This window comes from Taurulus bubalis, assembly GCF_910589615.1.
Source record: "Taurulus bubalis genome assembly, chromosome: 13".
Taxonomy (NCBI): Eukaryota; Metazoa; Chordata; class Actinopteri; order Perciformes; family Cottidae; genus Taurulus; species Taurulus bubalis.
The window spans coordinates 15,697,428-15,715,873 of record NC_136601.1 but is presented as its reverse complement, the minus strand read 5'-3'; the positions used below and the strand labels follow the sequence as shown (position 1 = coordinate 15,715,873).

Here is an 18,446-nt window from a genome sequence, read left to right as displayed (position 1 = left end):
AGGATAATAATGTTCTTTGTCATTTCAATTCAATGTAATATTGATCAACTTGCAGATGAGCTCACACATCTGCGCCTCGCTGTTTGTGCTCCTTCTCAAAGACTTGCCACCACGTAACGTAAGCAGTCAGATGATCATATCTGAAAATAAATCCCAAATTTTAATAATCTGGAATTGTCCCTCAACCTGAAGAGAAAAAAAGCACACATCTGAAGAAAATCAAAATCCTCTCCTTGTGTCCTGCCCACCTAGACTAAACACATCCACAAGGTCTTTGGGCCTCCAGCAGACTGTGTCTGTTTGCATTGGTGCCACAAGACATCACAACAAACATCCCCATGGGAAACTGGAGCAAGTGTGTTATGAAGGGAATGGATACCACAAATGAATGCAACTTCCTTTCCCATTGGCTCTTTCATAACGGCATAAGATGAAAGATATCAAAATATTATGCTGAGCTTTTAGGAGTCTTTAATAGTGTTTGGATATGGGGTGGTGCATATAAAAAGGGCAGCCTGAGGGGAGGTTGACTTTACTTTAATAATGAGGGATACAGTTGGACTGAGTTTTCTGCTGCATATTGTCAATGGATGCACATTTCAGTTGGTTTCTTCATACTCCACTTTCAGAGAGGACAGATTCGCCATGCAGCCAATAGAAATAAACACCGGGAACATGCTTAGAATAATTCACCAATACATATATATTCCAGGGAGGGAAACACAATTGCTTCCAGGTGCCATTACAGATTCCAATGCGGTTCAACTGCGTTGCTGCTAACTATCCCTGACCCCATGCTTCACGCTACGTTTCAACTCGAATGAAAAGTTTCTGTCAGTTTCTCCAACAGCAGTTGAAAAGGATATTTTAACCGGTCTCTTGGCTTCCTCTGAAGACTGCGACTGTGTTATTCTTACTCTGCAGCTACAGAACAACAAACAAATGATTGAAGCAGCCGCTGTGACAGGGCGCAAACAAGTTGAAGATCAAAATGAAAACCCGATGACAATGATAGATTGATGGCTATATGGATAGGGACCTGCCTGGACAGAGGTGATTATCTCGCAGCATGATGCTAGTGTGTGTGTGTGTGTGTGTGTGTGTGTGTGTGTGTGTGTGTGTGTGTGTTTCTCTGTGGTTAGTGTGTGTTCGTTGCAGCAAGGAAGAAAGTGCCATGAGCTGACGAAAGTGCCATGCTGTTACCATGCCATGTCTGGCACGCGACTTGGACAAAGAAGCCTCACACACATGCACAACCCCCACCCTCCCCACACACATGCACACTCCACAATCATGTAACAATTCAGGCCTGAAGTGTCTCATGTTTTCCTCAATTTTCAGTCGTTTCTCTTGTTCCCTGCGGTCGGAAATGTCTTGTTTCCTTAATGGTTTCCAGTAAAGTTCCCAGAGTCCCCAGCGTATATCCAGCCATCCTCCAGGGGAGTCTCCTCCTCGCGTCTAATTAGGCTCTACATTCAGAGTGGTGTAATCAAGACATGTATCGCTAAGCCTCATACTATCTCAAAACTCAGACTTGATCTGGGATAAAACGCTTGTGGGATGATGGTCTCAGCAGGTTCGTAGCGGAGCAGAACATTCTCCATTACTGCATTACATTACTGCATCTACACATGAATGCTGTTAAGAGTTCAATTTGCCAGATTTTGAAAATATGACTTTAATGTAAGCCATCAAATGTGTGTTTAATGTTCAGCTACTTGTCTTGCAAGCCCTCTCAGCAGGCGCTCCCTTTGCTCCACTGCGAGTAGGAACTGGAGCACAGATCAAATGGACATTGAGACTGTCGGTGTGTGTGGTTGTCTCCCAGTACAATATCCAGCTTGTGTGTATATTTCCAATCGTTCCAGTCTGGAGGCTCCAGCAGCACGCCCAGTGCTCATTAACCGCATACCCTGCTGAGGGAGCTCCGTTCTGGGCTTCACCTCTGTGGAACCCTCGGTAATCACCAAGCGTCACCACCCAAGTGCTTGAGCCAGCACGCTTTAGCACTGCAGAGTCAACCAGCCATCGTCTAGCGTCAGGTCCGTCCTCTGGGACCTTGGTCACAATAGCACTAACTGTTGGCATTATAATGAATGGGTACTTAATGGCAAAGAGCACAGAAAGACATTAGGTAATGGAGGGATTATTAGGGTGGGTTATTAGCAGCCATCCATGGTGCTTTGGTTCAGTAGGACCAGCCCAGGTGTTATGAGGCACGCACATGCACACGCACACACACACACACGCACACACACACACACACACACACACACACACACACTGACTATTCTATATTGAATATTGTCAGGAGAAGAAACGGGGTACCCAACGTTTTCCACATTTGTTACTGCCATACTGCAAAAAGGGGGGAAAAAGGTGCCTCGACATTTGGAGTGCAAAAGGAAAGAAACTATTTAGTTTTTGTGCCGGAGGTCTTTCTATTCATCATCGAGCCTGTTCATTTGTCAACAGGTCATTTACTTAATGCTTCAAGGATTTTCACCAGAAAAGTCCGCCCAGAAGTTGCTATAATTGTTCCATTTCCATTTTTGTCTCAAATCTTCTTTTTTTTAATGGACCAAAATACAGTCGCACCTGCTTCTTGCCGTGCGGACTCTTTGCTCCTTGTTGATGGATTCCCTCATTACAGCTCTGCAGGCTCCGCAGGCACGCATTGCACTCAAGGCCAGTGTCGCACTGTGCAGCTGCACGGTCAGCCAGGTGGTCGCTATAGCAGTCAGGATGTCTGTATCTTCGACTTGATGAACAGTAAACACTTCATGATCATCCAAGTTAAAGCAAATGTGTATACTGTATTTACTACACATGAATACGTCGATAGCGTGCCTCAGAAACACGGTTTAATCTGTTGCCCCACCAATATGTTTCTCATACGAACACATTTCCTGATGATGTCAACAAAATTAATATAAATTATACAAGTCTGTCTTCAAGCTAGCTTTTTTTTCAAAGTGTTATTGCACATTTACATAAGATGTTATGTCACCTGATGTTGGAATGAAATGAAGCATGATGAATAAATTATAAAAATGAAATACATCTTTGATCTTTTATTAAGTTCGTGGGAGTTTGGACATCAAAAGGCACACAATCAGGTGTTCTACACTTGATGTATTTTTCCTCACATTAACATGATTTTCTGGATGATTTTTTTCTGTCTGTGCCACACACACACACACACACACACACACACACACACACACACACACACACACACACACACACACACACACACACACACAGAGTGCTACGTCTTGTGTTCCAGATCTCCTCCACTCTGAGCCATGCTATATATACCAATCCCACCACACTTTCTGCTTCTTTCATCTGCAGAGTCCAGATCCTCTCAGCTCATTTCATAGCAAAACAGCAACAAACTCACTTTGAAGAGCTTCCAGCTTTCCCCGGAGCCAGGTCCTCACAGTATGACTCACCACAATGACACACGTACCTGCTTCAAGCCTGCTTTTCACGCACAAACTTTCACATGGGATACAAAGACATATTCCCCATGCTCTGTATCGCACTGGCCCAAATCACACACACACACACACACACACACACACACACACACACACACACACACACACACACACACACACACACACACACACACACATACACACACACACCACATGTGTGTATCCGCCATACCTTCCAGTTGTGCAGGCACAGCCCGGCAGCATGCACAGACTCACACCACACTGACATGTGTGTCGTCCTGCGATGCATCAGTGCGGGCGGGAAAGAGGAAGGTGTGCGTGTAAAAGCAAATCAGAGAAGCCAAGAAGTGCATGTCTCTCAGGTTAACGGAGTATGAGGTTTCCTCTGCTGCGCTACACAGACTATCAAGTTGTCTAAACTTCCAATTTCTTTGACGTTTGTTTGACCGAAGCTGGGGATTGGGCCACTGTGCAACAGTCCCTGAAGAGAATTCAGGGACCATATGTGTGTTGGGATGTGTTTTATATATCCTTCAGTAATCCATCTGACACCGACACACCGTGCAGCCATGAGGGAGGCTTATTTCCCTTTATTCAATAGTGTTCTGAAGTTACCGATGGCATAAACACCGGGCAGAACAGAGGCAGCCGTTGATTTGATAACGAGCATGTTTGCCATATGAAGACATCTGTGAGGACTTTCATTTTCACGGTAGTGAAAAACAGCATCTATGTCACAGGAAACGTCACCTTTTTCCACTTAAGACTGTGTTTGATAGGCATCTCTATTACAATACTGTGTGGATGGATGTATGGTTAAATACTGCATGTGTGTTTCTTTCGGACTTCCTCTCCATTTTTCCCTGTCTCTCGTCATGAGATACTCATGACTGCACTTCTGACTTAATAAACAAACAGGTCAAACTGTGTTCATAAAGGTTCTCCAAAGGTCTAAACAAATTAAAGTGTGCAAAACAGGGTCTGTTATCAGGGAGTACACGGTTTCACATTAAGAATGATAACACTATGTAGTGAAGGAATCCACAGTACACTAAGTATACTATTAAGAAATAGGCATCACATGTAACAGTTTTCTCTATCCTCCTGAAATACATGTAAATGATTTAGATGATTGCAGTTAATCAACGTGACCTTGCAGCCTTTTCTACTTCAACAACTCTTGCACTAAATTAAGGGCATTTTAAAGAAACATTGTCATAATAACAGTCATGCAGAATGAAGCAGAGGTTTCCCAGAGTATGGAGATGACATAGCAGCATTTAGGTCTCATCAAGCAATGTCAAAAATGATTTCCACACCTTCAGGAGGAAGTTTTGTGAAATACTTTTGCTAAAATGATTTTGTTCCATCTTAGCAAGAGGAAGTATTTCGTTGAGCAGTCTCCTGAAACATGGGGACGATGGAGACTTCCAATTTAGTAATGTTGTGTTTTTATATAAAAATATGGTAGAAAATCTCACCTCACACACAATTTTAAGTTTTTGAAATCTTTGAATCAAAATTCTGTTTCTTTTAAAAATGTGGTTTTCTAAGTGAAAAAACACAGAAACACAGCTGCTGATCACAACATACCTAAAATCCACTCCATTAGCCTCCACCAGAGTTCAGTCTTGTTAGGAGAAAACATGTGATAAATGTTCTCAGCACATAGATGTACATTATGTGCGTGTGTTGTCTGGTCTTGGGAGGAGGCCAGACCTCGAGTGAAGAAGAGCAGAGACAGATAACAGAGCTGCCAAATAGCCTCTGTCCAGAAACAGAGAGAGACGCAGAGAGCGCTGCTGTAAAGCGGCGTTCATCTCTCACTCTCACTGTGGACCAGGATGTGGAGCGTGAGAGTGTTGACAGAAGAAGATATGGCCAGGACCAAAATTCACAAATATAACTTGACACTGTGCAGAGGGGTTCAAGGGACGAGCATAGAGTTCACATAAATCATGACCAGCTCGCTCCCGTTGGCCTTCAGCGGGTCAAGGATGGCCGAGGAGGATCATGGGTGATCCCAAACCTGTCAAAACGCAGCTTCTTTACTACTCCCTGGTGGTGATCAGGTGAAACCAAGGTGATCCATGTAAGCTGTATAGTAGGGACTGATGCTAACTTGATCTGAGATTTATTTGCTTGTGGTCTTCAAGGGTGAGGAGAACGTGTGTTTACTAAGGTTTATGGAAGAGTTTAAACCTGCAGCTGATGTTAAACACACACACACACACATACACACACACACACACACACACACACACACACACACACACACAGTAACTTTGTTGAGTCTTATAGCTTCTGTATGTTTGCAAGACTGACTGTGACCTGTACACGACAATAACACGTATTAAAAGCCTCACTTGGGCTATCCAAACACCAGCGGTGGCGTGGAGTGGAATATCATGTTTGTTGATTTGTAAAAGGTCATTTAAAGTACACACATGAATGAAGGGGAAAGGTGGCTATGGGAAAGGTAGAGAGGTTGGTTGGTGGAGGAGATCAGTCAGAAGATATCAACACACCTGAGTAAACTGTAGTAGGAAAACCATAACAAATTAGACTCATTATTTTCATGTTTAGTTTTTTTAAGAAACAAGATTTTTCTTACCTTTTAAGGTTCACCTTATAAATAGTACCATAGTTTGAACCACTAGGCCATGAAGACACAACAAAAATAACTGGATTTATCAGTGATTATTTATTTTTTCCAGTTAAATAGAATAACACAATTTTTTTTTATTTAAAAAAACCTGTAGTGCAAACACTGCTGTCATGTTTTAAAATATATATATATATATATAATAAGAGTAAATCTGGCACATAATAAGCAGCTACATTTCTGTAACCAGAAGCATTCATAAACTTATTTACTGTAAATTAAAGTACAGTGATCGATGACACACAGGTTATTATGAAATAAAATCTCTGCAACCGGAAAATTCTTCTTCACAAGGTCAAGAACAACTTTTTTCAACTTTCAAGTCACCATGGACGAGAAGTCTTTATAATGTTTCATGAGTCATTTTAAGTCCACAAATACTGTCCATACTGATACAATTAATGTGATCTGATCGAAGGCTCTAGAACAGCTAAGAAAAGGACATTAAATGAGACTGCTTTGTCAACGGGTAAACTGCAGTTATTTTTCTTTCTGAACATCTGTGTATTTCTAGTGAAAATCTGTATAAAAAGGCTAATAAGGGTCGCTAATCAAGATGTGGCTCGTGAAGCTTTAAGAGAGTTTAGACTATACATGTTTCCCAGAGGTTGTTGCGGGCACATCTGCATGCTCCCCTCCACTACACATACACACACTCATAAATACAACACTCAGACTGTAACTGTAACTCCTCTGCAGCAGGACGGCCGTCGTCTTGTCCTCTGTCTGGCTGACTGAATGGCTGCAGAGTTGAGAGGGGGTCGAGTGCTGGCTCTGATTAGCTTGTTTGCTTTCCATGAGCAGGGGAGAAGGAAGCTCCCCTGCCACGGCTCAGTGTCAGCAGGCCACCCCTTGCTGCCTTGGCCACAAGGTCTCCAGCGTTCACACACACAAACAGAGTTACATGTACTCGTACATGTATGTAGTGTACATGTGTATGTAAGGGGGCGATGTGAAATTCATGTATGAGATGTGTACATGAAGAGAGAGAGACACGAGCTGAAGCAGAAAGACAGATAGAGGCCAAAATGGGCACAAATAAGTGCACACAGGCGGTAAACAAACACACGTTCCCACGGCGGTCTGCTACGACGCAGAGAAAATATACAGGGATGGAAGCCGACAACAGAAACAAACAAGACAAATGGAGACAAAGCATCAACCCTAACTCCCCTTGTACCCCTCACCCGACGAGGTTAAAGCCCTGGCTAATGTTGGAAGCTGGTGAAACACGCCACAGCACAGCCACAAATAGCTCCTAATAGGACTTCCCATTATCCGCACCACTGGAATGTGCAGCTAATGCACGGAGACCAAAGCCAGGCCCAGTTAACATACCTGTGGTAACGGCATGGTTAAAAGCTGTGGGGAGCGTCTGTGTGTGTTTTCTGTTGCAATTAGCTGAGAACGGGAATAAGGGATGACAGGGTTAGGTGGGAGAGACTATGAGGATAAAACCCCTCAACACAAACTGACTTAAACTGCAGTAATACTGTAAACCTGCATTCCTTCTACCTTTCGGTTTCGTTCATTTGTTTGGAGGTCAAAATATTCTCATGACCCCTGCAAGTGCAGAGCTGTAAAGCTGGTCATGCAAGTGTCATTTAAGTATTGAGAATTTGAGTATAATAGTCCGATACATTAAATACAGTATGTAGTTCAGGGTCGTTTGACATACTTAATTTTATTATAAAATATTGAATAAATAAAAATGTGATAATCTCCCACATCCTGATCTAGTTATGATGCAACATTGTGTATGTTCTGACTGCTTCAGTCCCAAAACTGTAAGTTAAATACACCTTTTGCAAATAAATATATGCCACAATCAGAAATCTATGTTAGTGCTAGTGCTATTGCTTCAAAAGTGGCTAATACGAGACATGAAGCATGTGTAAACTATAAAAGCCATCTGGCATCAGCTCTTTCAGTGACTAACATCTTAGAAATCCTTTTTTGTCCAAATAGCAGGTACATTTCTTCATGAGGAACGGTCTAAACGATCCCAATATGCCAAACTCACACAATCTGCACAGGGAAGAACATAAGTAACAGGACCAGACAAGCAGGAATACGACAGATGAAATAAATAGCAGTTGACAAATGCAACTGACATGCAAGTTACAATCACAATAGAATATATTTTGCAAACATTTTAAACTAAAACCAATTGAAAATGAATGATTAAAACAGACTGGAAGGTATATTCTTGGGTAATCCAGTGAATTAAGAAGAAAAGTCACAGCACACAATGTGAACCATCACATTGCATTGTGTATGTACATTGTATTCTGTATGTACAGTGTTTCCCTCAGCAAAATACTCTAGTCACCCACTGAAATGCAATCTAAAAACAAGAAACGATGTTAAAGGTCCTTAAAGGCATTGCTAATATTTTGGGATTATGGTTATTATAAACAGATCTACATAATTTCCAGCACGACACCACCACTAACAACGGCCTTAAAAATGAAGTTAAATCAAGACTCTGATCATTAACTGAAGCAGTACTAGAAAAGGTAGGATTCTGTTGCACTAGAATACAATAGATTGTCCAAAAGTACTTCATAAATGATCTGTTTATAGCCAACTAACCAGACCGCTGTCTTTGAGGCGCTCTTATGGTCATTTCACTCTCAGTCCACTCCAAATAGTCCTCACTGCAGCTGCAGTTTAAATAACCATCACACATGTGAGTGTAGGATGAGATCATCCACTTTCTGGCTGTGTGGGACAGCACTTAATGTAATTCAGAAGTAATTCCTCTGCAGTTCCAGGGCCATTTTCCAAGCTTTGCCTCTGTTGTAGTGTCTACATACTTCTCCCTGCTTGCCTCAGGCCAGGTTCGATGTGCTGGACCTCTCCATCTCCATCACACTGAAGCGGACAAATGTCGTGCTGTGCCGACTGTGCTAAGCTGAGCCGGAGAGGGGGGGTTAGTGTTACAGTCTATTTGTCACAGGTCAATGCTTTGTCTCAGGTTAATTATGACCTGAGGTACAGTCTGAGCAATGGAGGGAGAGACTCTTAAGTAGCAGCACAGTCTGCACATTGTTAACTACAGACCCTTGCTGATGATCTTATGAACGACAGACACTCGACTGAGATAATGTTATTCTACCCGAGACGAGAGCCGTAAGGAAGGTATGTGTAGAGTTGTGGCGGTGCAGAGCTAACACGTGAAAGAGATGGAGGGATAAAGAAGGAGACAAAGCCCCAAACAGCACTCGTACAGTGAGACTGTTACAGTGAGGGAGGTCGAATGGGAATATTGGGTCTGCAGGAATAAAGAATGGACTCTATTCAGCCGTTTTACACATGGGCCCCATCCTTTGAGGAGAAACAGTGATAAAGATAATATGACGCCACCGGCGTCCTCTGAAGCTCCTGCACAGAAGCTGACGTTAACACAGATATCAGGAAGTTGAAAGGCATCGAGCAAAAAGGGTTTGAGATTAAATGATTATGTTGACTCCCGAGGTCTCAAAGACCCACAGCAACAAGGTGAACATTTGGTCATTCAAGCTGCACCAACAGTGAATTTAATCCGAGCAAGATATTACAAAAACACGCTGCGACAGGCCAAGCCTCTGTTAGCCAGATGCTAAACCAACAGTGGCAACAGCCTGACCTTTCCTCTACCTTTTGTTCCGTGTGTAAAAGTTCCCTCCCAGCTCCTTTTTTTTAGCAAATACCATGTGTAATAAGCGGTGCCGTGCGGTAAGACGAGTAAACAATGTGCTACTTTAAGGGTTATCAACAAACAAAAGAAAACATATCTATAATGGGCCACAGACAGGCCTGGGATGCCATTGTTTATTGAGGTCTTATATTATTTTCTCCTCCTTCGGTTGTATCCCCTCCATCATTTCTTCATAATTTACCCTCACTGCTGAACTCCTCCTTTTGCATATTGTGTTCCATTGTGATTTCTCACAGGGTTCTGCTCCCACCCTTCTCTGTTTATTTGCAGTGCCTTTGAGATGGCGTGAGTGGAAGCTGAAAATGACACCCTCTGTATATTTGGAAAGGGTTCTCCTACACATACTCAGCCTATTGCAGTTTACCCAAAGCATAAAGGCAAAGACTCTTTCCACCTGTCTAAACTTCCAAAATGTGGATATGATTATTTTAGAAAATTAATTATCCACTCCCTTCCCTTGACCTTTTTTTATATCTTTCCCACCTGTCTAGTAATTTGCTGGTGATCAATACTGCAGTTGAGGTGACACAATAAAGCAGCAAAGGTTCAATCATGAATGTCTTCATCAGCCAAGAAGATGAAGAAAAATGGATTACATCATCTGAGGGTATCACAACAAACCTACATTGACAGTAATGACCTGAGATTGCATGGCTCATTTAATGGCTTTTAAGCGTTTAAGAGTTTAACCTGCCAAGTAAATGGTCTCATGGGATTGTTTGAGTGGCAGAGGTCGCAGGAAAACAGTCAGAGACACTTTTCTGACAGAGCAGGCACAGAGCAGGCACAGAGCAGGCACATGTGGTTGGATGGAGAAGAATCCGATGATGTAAATGTTTGAGGAAATCCACAGTTTTGAAGAATCAAAGCACCATCACATTTGTTTGGAGAACACAGGACTGAAAACTGCATAAACAGCCAGTCTATGAACGCAAAGCCTTGTCAGAACCATGTTGATGTTATTCCTTTGCAATGACAAATAACACATTGATAGTGTAACATGAAAAAAGATTATATCAATGCTGTGCATTTGTAAACTCCAAGGACAATGTTTGCATGGTTTCAATGAGTTAGCTGTGGGCGACAACTTGTTCCATGTTTTTTTTCTGGGCCTAGATTTGATCACATTTTGGAAAGTTTAAAAGTAACATTAACATGTTTCCGATTTCAAAACGTCCACTTCCAGGAAACATTGAAGAGGGAGGCCAAACCTCTCTTTCAACTGTCCTGGTCCTTTCTCTGTCTCACTAACACTTTCTCTTTTGTTCAATCCTCTTTCCTCTATCTTGGCTTAAATAAAACAATCTCAGGGTACAGGTCATGTAGCTTGTCCCAGTGATCATATGTCAAGCAGAATACTTTGGATTCAGATGAAGAAAGTGGGGAAGTTGTGGCTGTTTATAGCTAGCAGGGAGGAATGGTCCTTTGATGGGGAATATCAGTTTAATTCTCTCCAGTGAATTAGAGTTGGACCTTGCTGGCCTCAGGCACGCTGCTGGGAAAACTCATGAGGCCATTCTAGACATCTTGGTGGCGTTAGATTATCTTTTCTGCAGGTCTGCTGCCAAAGTCACGAGCACTACATCATCTGTAGTGCATCTTCTGGCTGTTTTCTGTGGATGCTGACCATCAAGACCATCAAGTCCTAACTACTGTCATCAAACTTATAGATAAGAGCGGAAAGGAAAGGAAGCTTGTGGAACATTTCCTCCTCAAGACAACAATTTTACAATAATAATGTATTTATTTTTTAACTGACCCTTGTTAACCAAGTGAGTATAAAAGTTCTTTAACAGTGATTTCCGTCTTGAAATAAAGGAATATCAGATACAGAGTTTCCTCATCTTTCAGCCATGTGTAGAAGCTAGGCCAGTTTGTGAGGCCTCTTTCCAGTAAAGGTCTTATTGTTCTTGGACTCTGGAAGGAAAAGCAAGATGTTTTTCTGCTTCTCCCTCATGTTCTTCATAAAAGAAAAGCTGTATATGGTAAACAGACGAGAGGAGAAAACTACTGAGAGATGCTAACAATGAGTGTGATCAGATATGATTAATGCTGCAAATCTCAGTAATTTGATCCAAGTCTGACTGAAAAATGCATCCCGTCCTGAGGTGCTGCTCAGTCAGTCTACTCTGCAGACAAATGATGAAGGGACGACATACCTGGCCGGGTGCATCACCTCACCACATGTCTCCAGTTAGCTTCTGGAGGAACCTGTCTCACTGAATTGGTCCCAGGACGACCTACACACACACCTCAAGGACACAATCCTTTGTCGGTCCAATTGCCATTTCTGATGGTCCTCACTTGCTTTTATTTGTCAGTCAGGGAATATGTTAGTGTACTACTAAACTTTTTCTTAGTGGGAGTTGATTTATCGATGGGCTACAGAGAATAGAACAACAACCACAACCAATAATTGCCCAATCAGTTCAGTCAAGTCCTTTTTGTGAAAAGAAAATAGTTTGGAAATACTTTAAAGCATCCCCGAAACCAAATGGTAAGACACTGCAAATTATTTGAAGAAGTAAGAATGCAAGCTTGAGAAAGTAACATAAACGTTCTGTGACACTGACTCCAGCGGCCACAGAAGTCAACCGCTGTATGTCTGAGTGAAGCTGAGAGAGTTCAAAACAGTAAAACAGACAAATATAATGTGCTAAAAGATTTATGTCAAACAGCGAGAAAAAGGCCGTTGACACAAAGCAAACAAGACCAACTGACAATCCATCTGAATATTTGAGGCCACTGGGCCCGACCAAGGGTCTAAAAACAGAGAGATAAATTAACGGAACACTAGATAAACACAACTATTTGTATTTCAGAAGAAAAACCATTCAAATAATAAAGAAACTCTTGCTTTATTCCAAGCATGGAGAGTCTGACTTTGATCTGGTCGTGTTTAATGGCTCCCCTGTCGAACCATGCGGCTGGCGTTACTGTCCTGTTGTGGCTGTGGAGGCTTGTATTGTATGAAGGAACAGCACAAACAGCTGAACGGATCAAATCAAAAATCCTAATGAGCGTGACAAATTTTACCCAGAGAGCGAACAGATTGTGCTTTTGGAGGAGGCTTTGTCTCCTTCAGCCATCCCATGAGAGCGCGACAGAGAGGAGAACACAGATTTTGTCTCCTCGACTCGAAACAAGAGACCCAAGACGATCCATGTGGAGCAAACACTGCAGGCGTGTGGTTCGGGTTTCATGGTGCTCTTATGCAATGCCATGCATAAAAACTCACAATGCAACAAATGAATAAAGAAGCTCATATAGATTTCTGTTACATCTTTGGAAACAAAGAGATCACAATCTTGTTTTGACAAATCAGTCAGCAGGACGTTTGACTGGAGCCCAGTTGTGGCTTTCACCACCAGGAGGGAGTTTACTAACAGGGCTTCCTGTTCCTTAGTGCGCCTACAAATGTGTTCACGTTGTCATCAGCAACACCATCATCACCGTCAGCAGCCCTCCAGGACACAGTGTTAACAAAAAACATCAAGAACACCCTCTCTTTTAAAGAGTCTGACACGGATTGTCCATCCTCGTGGCCGGCTCTTCTTCCCCCCTGCAGCGACGATGTAATTTGTTTAAGGAGAATGTAACCAAAAGAGAGGTCCGGTGAACTGAGAGGCAAGGAAGGATGAGTAACGGAGAACGATGGAGAGGTTTTTCTGGCAGGGTCAAAGGTGTGGGAATGGTCTGGGAATGTCCGGTCAGGGTCAAAGCGACGTAACAGATGGGCAGTGCAAACAGACACCTCTCGGGGGAAATCGCTGCATCCTGTCAGCAGCTAAAGGAGATACAGCCGGGGCCAGAGGTTAACACAGCAAGGGTTAAGAGGTCAAGAGGCCACGTGGCCTTACCTGCCCTTCTCTTCAGTTCCAGCCAGTGGAACAAACCTGTTCCAACGCCTGAGGACGGACAGACACAAAACATGGCACACGAGGCTGGCAGAGGTTCCCTGCTACGCCGCACATGTGCACTGGTGCAGGAGTGATTGCACTTTTACTAGGTATGCGAGCCTGGGGGGCCGAAATAACAGAGATGTTTGTTTGTGTGTGGATGCTTTTGGTTCATGTATGTAGAGCCGTAGACACTTAGTCTTGTTATTCATGAGACCGTGGTCATATTTTATGTGCATGCAAAGGAAAGGAATGTAAATGCAAAAAAAATATCAGCTACCTCATCATTTAGCTTTGTTGCTTCTGGGCCTTGTTCGAGACGAATGTTCAGAGGGAAAGAGGAGAAGAATGTACCGCACATTCACCTGCCACCACCGTAACACATGTAACTAGCTGGCGCTTGACGGGAATCAGAGGATCAGCTTGTGTCTCTTGAGTCATCTGACCTGCAGAAGCCCCTCTGTAGTGCAGGCAAATAAAACGGATATTTCTATGCAATTGTGTGCATCTACACACACATACACATGTACAGATATTGTCAGTTCCAGATGAATCAAATCCAACAACTCCCAAGAAACTTTGTCGTAAAATGTCACAGTCCACACATCTGTCCATCCATCTCTCCCCTTTTTTCACTGACCTGGGCCTGCCGATGTGCGAGCAGCCCGAGCATCAGGGCGCCGGAGATAAATAGAAAAATAAACAATCGGGCCAGCTGTCAACCAGACAATCAAACCATAGCCAGCAGTGGATCCCTTTCATCACAACTGCTGAGGACACGCTCTCACGAGAGAACAAGACAAAGAGAGGAAAAGAAAACAACAGATATGACTGAAGAAAAGAGAAATTGAAATTCTCATTTCAAGGTTATATTAGAGGAAAGCGTGAGCATCCTGTCCAAATGGGCTGCTGGAGATGTCACTTTTGACCTTCGCGGAAATATGCACAATTAAAAGTGACTAGCGTATGAAAAAGGTTATTATGAACTTTTAATTTCTAATGCTCTTACAAAGGCTTTATTGTGAGTCATGTATTGTTTGTTTTACTCTTGGAACTCTTTTTGAACTAGTGAAAAAAGTCCATTCGCTCTAACAGGTCCTGAAGCAATCAGAAAGCACTGGATAGGAGTGCGTGTTGTGTTTAGTGATTAAACAACAGTTCACACGCAGAGCTGTAACGGCACGATTATTAAAAATGATGTCAGGAAAAACAATCACAAAAAGGTCAAATACTAGTTTCACAATATAATCCCAAATTGAAACACATGTAAAGTGATCAGAAATGCATTTAATATCTGCATGTCTTTTTGCTATATTGTCAGTTTTGTCTTGTGCAACCTGACATCGAGATTAAATTTGCCATCCATGATATAAGCCTCTTTGACCAAGAAGTTCTTATTCTTATACGGCAAAGATGAATCCTTCAGGGAGGAATTCCTCTGGAGGGTTTCCAGTAAAGAGGAGCTGAGGACAGGGCTTCTGCGACAATGGCTCCATAGAAGTAATTTGCATTTGTAAAAAACATGACAGCAACGGAATGAATGATCTGGAGAGTAAACCTTACAGTAAAGTGGCAAACCATAGACTTGTCAACTCCTTCTAAACACCCAAATCATTATATAAAGTCAGTGAGAGCCACAGAAGGTTTTCATCACAGGAAACAACAAGCTGTGATTATCCACATCATACGCTAAACATTAAGCGTCCCCATCCCCTGTTTAATGATAGATCAAAGCAGAGTGATTCAAATAATCGTGTTTAGGGTGGAGACAGTTGACACCTCGTGTTGGGACACACTTCTAAAGTTGGATGTATTTTATGACCTGTTGCTGCAGGAACAATTGTATTACTATTATCATTTTTAATTAAATGTATTAGTCAGTCTGAGCAGAATGAGTACACAGTTGGTGGTCAATATTTAGTCGTGTTGATCATTAAAAACACAAAGAAGAAACGTTCACTTCATTTGTCTTGAGGACCTCTCTGAGGTCTGCAGCCAATCACACAATCACAGCCAAAAGCACGGCTCAACTAACCCGTTAAAGCCAGTGAACCGAAAAATGAGTGCCTGGGAAAAGCTCAGCGATCTGACTCATTCAGGTAACATCATCAATTGCAGTGGAAATGCATGACGGACAATTATGATCCCCCCATGAGGAGGACAGCTAAGGAGGGGAGATTGGTGGAGACTGAACCCCAAACTACCCTCTAACTCCATTAGCAAATGTGCAAAACTTTGTTTTATCCAAAAGTTAACTATTTTTTTCTTCAGAATGGCACCAGCAGGGCCCATATCCCCCCTCCACCACATCAGTGACCCCTCTGCAGCCCCTCGGGTGTCAGTTAACCATGCTCGACAGGACCTCAGATCAGGTGTCCCCCTTTCCCTGCGGGAAAGGAAGCAGGGCCAAGGTGACCTGTAGCCTGAACAGGAGTCTCCTGACATGGGGATCAAACTGTGGCACATGCTCCTACATCAGCAGGAGCTCCACAGGGAGGACAACGCACATCCATCTCTGACACCCGGGGCTCAGCACAGCCTTTCTGAAAGGATCGCACCAGTGGTTAATCGGTGTATAGATGATTAGCTACAATCCATGTCCATCAGTTAACTGTCAACCATTTGCCAAAGCATTTCAGTTCAGGAGGTACAGAATGAAGATTGACTAGCAGAGACGTGAAACAGTGAGTCAAACTGTGTAAGAGGCTTTTATAATTCAGCATGGGACATGCTCAGTGTAGATCCTAACTGAATTTCACTTGGCAGTATCTCTGCTTAATGTCTGCATCACCTTCACAGAAGATTATAATAATAAAAATGACATGCATTTGCCAAGATGTGAACTATCGCTGGAAATAATTCATAGATTATGGCGACAAGTCTTGGCACAATTGATGGGGAGTTTGATCCAATTCATGATTGTTGTATTCTTTCAACAAATCTACGTGAATGAAAATGAAAATGTGGTGAGGGACGAGGAGAGATGCTTTGCATGTGTCCTTCTTGTGGAGGAGAAACATCTGGACAGAGATGTTATCTTATTTCACATTTCAGTATTATTAAGAAAGAGAGCAACTGTGTATTATAGTAGTAAGTATTATAGATAGCTGTTGTTTTTTTAGTTCAGCGTGTCTAACACAAAACTTCCACATCTGCTATTTTTTTACTCTTGACATTGAGAATACTTTGCTGTATAATTACAACATGAAAGTAATGCTACACTGGAGTAACTATTAAAAGCTACTATGATACATGAAAGCGGTTTGTAAAACACACTTCTCTAAGTCAAATAAAGGGATATAGTGATGTTAAAAGGGAGCAGTCAATGACATCAGCACCTCTGGCTCAGCATGCTTTTTGGCCGATGGTAAACGACTCATTAATGTGAATCTGGCTCAGCTTTATAGGTTACAAAGTCACTTATTCTGCTTTCTCTACTGCTTCTTTGTTCTTTGCCGCAGTCTTTCCTGACATTTGGCATTCCTGCATCTTTTCCACTCAATGACCTACGGTTTCCTCTTTTACCTGCACTTTCCATCCTTTTACCCTTGTCCTTCCTTGTTCGCTCTCTTTACTGCATTTATCCTTGTCAGCTCCATCTTTGCTCCCATCTTTTCTTCAGCAGTTAATTTCATCCGGGCCCCGTTGAATGCCTGGTGCACAACAAGTGGACGCATAGCATACACTGAATTTGATACACACCAGAAAAAGGGATCACTCAATCAGATGGCAACGTCTACCATGTCAGGCACATTTTTTAAGGCTGTAACCGTGCATTAAATAAAGAAGGGGCCTTTGTTATAGTGTTTGAGGAGGCCTCTCTGATATATCAAGTGTGTGTGTGTATAAAATAAATGGAGTGGTGGGGGTGGGCGGTACATGTGCCCATGTTACTGTACCAACTGGAAACACATTATGCTGTAAGCAGAGGGAACAGCCTGTAATGGGCCATCTGTCTCTGCTAAATAAGTTAAGATAAGATATTCCTGTATTAGTCCCGCAGTGGGGAAATTGCAGGATTACAGCAGCAGACAGGTAGTGCACACAAGAGAGACATAGTAAATAAAGGCGATACATCAGTGTCTGACCAACGCGCTGGTCTCTTTGTAGTTCCAGGAAGTAATATGTCGTCAAGTATACCTCTGGTGTTCAATAAATGACGACCAAGGACTCTTAATCAGGAATGAATGAGCTCTTGCCTGTGTGCTTGACTTTTTATTGGCGCTCACTGAATACACAAAGAGTGCTACACAACAGCTGGGTTTAATTCACAGGCAATATAATCAATTCAGAGGAGGGATTTTGTTTCTCATAAACACAAATATTGACACACATTTGGCACACTGTTGTAAATCCAAGTTATTGTGAGCTGGGAATGAATGTGCCATTTTGAGGCAATCGGAACACTCGCCGATACAAATATGTAAACGCTTAACCTCTGACGGTTTGTTACTAATTCTAAACATACTGTACACACACAGACACACATTATGGTCTTCATATCCATCTCGAACCAGCTGGGACGGCATTTCATTTGGATATTTATCTGTACTTTCCCAACGCCCGAGGAGCTTAAATCTTCCAACAGAACTGAAATATGTTACCACATCACAGTACCATCTGATATTAGACCGCTCGACGTATACTTTACATGCTATTGACATTGGACTATTTTTTCTTGATATACCTTTAAATCACTTATTATATGATGA

The 18,446-nt window shown here is 42.4% G+C and overlaps 1 protein-coding gene across 1 annotated transcript in view; it reads right to left on the bottom strand.

Moving 5' to 3' along the window:
• LOC306745501 (uncharacterized protein) overlaps positions 1-18,446 on the bottom strand; it is a gene marked incomplete at its 5' end in the record, with an annotated part of 107,669 nt that overhangs the window by 44,448 nt on the left and 44,775 nt on the right. The window lies entirely within an intron of this gene.